Raw genomic sequence first — 1829 nt, forward strand, 5'->3', positions numbered from 1 at the left:
TATATATATATATATATATATATATATATATATATATATTTGTATATGCATACATGCCCTCCGTCGACATATCTATCTATCTATCTATCTATCTATCTATCTATCTATCTATCTATCTATCTATCTATCTGTCTGTCTATCTATATACACACAGTGACCCTCCTACACACACATACATATATATACTTATATATAGTTAGGCAGACAAATAGAAACCAAAATAACTACCACAAATATTTCAGAATTGGCCTCTGGCACGTGCTTGAACAAGATAGATAGTTACAAGTACATTACATATCATGCATAATAAATGCTTGATTTATTGAAATTACCTTGAGGGCTATGGTTGGTGTGACACGGATGGACAGGATGAATAATGAGGAAGTGCAAAGGCGAGCAGGAATGAGAGAATAACTCACAACCAAAATGGATAGGCGAGTGTTGAGGTGGTTTGGCCACATGGAGAGGATGGATGAAGAACGGATGGTAAGGAGGATGATGAAGGCTGAAGAGGATGGATGGGAGTGAGGTAAGCTTTGGTGTTTAGAGGTGTTGGAGTGAGACGAGTAAGAGAGTTTATAATAGGAAAAGGAAAGCTTGGAGAGTGTTTGTGGACGGATGAGTGAATTTGATGTTGTCCAATGGGATACGGAAACAGCATGATGCAGTGGGGGCAAACCAGCATATACTATCGGGCCCCGCTGCTGATTTGGGGGGTTGCGTTCTATGCCTTGATCCGAGCATAGAACGGAGCTCGCTTTTTTGAATGGAATGCCTGCTGTGTGTCTTATTGTGGCTAGAAGGAGGACAAGAGAAATAATTAAAAGAAAGAGAAATATTATTACAAAATTAATTAATAAATCTGAGTGAAATTTGCTTGAATATTTTTGAAAACACCCATTTAGTAGTTTAGATTACAATAAAAAAAGATATAGGAATAACATGCCGTTGGCTGAGTAATTTCTAGAAATTCAGCGCTTAAGCTGCCAATTATAATATCAGCTCTATTTTACCAGCCTGCAGCAAGCGGTAAATATTTTATTGACAGCTTTTCAAGATGTTGCTCTGTCCATTTTTATGCTGTTTGATTCCTTCTTTCTGCATTCGAAGGATTAATTAGGATGTCAAAATTTGCGAAACAAGTAAAACATCGTATTTAGATGACTGACTCGATTGAAAAGCCATTATCTTTTAAACCGCCCGAGGTCACTTTGTGCGATTTAAATGACGTCATTAGAAACTCGGAAATTGCAAAGAGCAAGGTCGAACCCATAACCTTAAGACAGCTCTAGAATCACAATTTTTGTATGATAAACTCCTTGGTGAAGAATCCTACTGAAAGTAAGAGGCTTCATCATATTCAAAATATTTAGGGTCTGTTTTTTAACAGAAAAAAGTATTCATTTTTGTAACGGGTAATGGCATTCATTGTGTAACAGTGGCTTCTATAAATAATAGGCGGTTCTAAATGTTGTTCCATATAGATCAATAACAAATTCTTTATTTATTCAGTCACTTCTTTTCAATCTTTGGACTGCAGCAATGCTTGGATACCGTCTTTCAAGGAATAGTCAGTTATATCTATTCCGTTATAAACTGTTGTTTATTCAATCGATCTAAAATGGATAAAAAAGATCAAGTCGACCTCGGTGAGATATGAAAGCAGAAATAAAGCGAGGAGACTAAGAACTATGATATATGTTGCCCGATACTCGACAGGTTTTATCATTCAAAGTATGCGCAACCCGGACAAAATGGACGCATGAAAGACGATTTGAACTCTTACTGCTAAATGTGTGCGACATTCAGGATCGTGCATGAAATATATA

The sequence above is a fragment of the Octopus bimaculoides genome, chromosome 24 (assembly GCF_001194135.2).
Source record: "Octopus bimaculoides isolate UCB-OBI-ISO-001 chromosome 24, ASM119413v2, whole genome shotgun sequence".
Taxonomy (NCBI): Eukaryota; Metazoa; Mollusca; class Cephalopoda; order Octopoda; family Octopodidae; genus Octopus; species Octopus bimaculoides.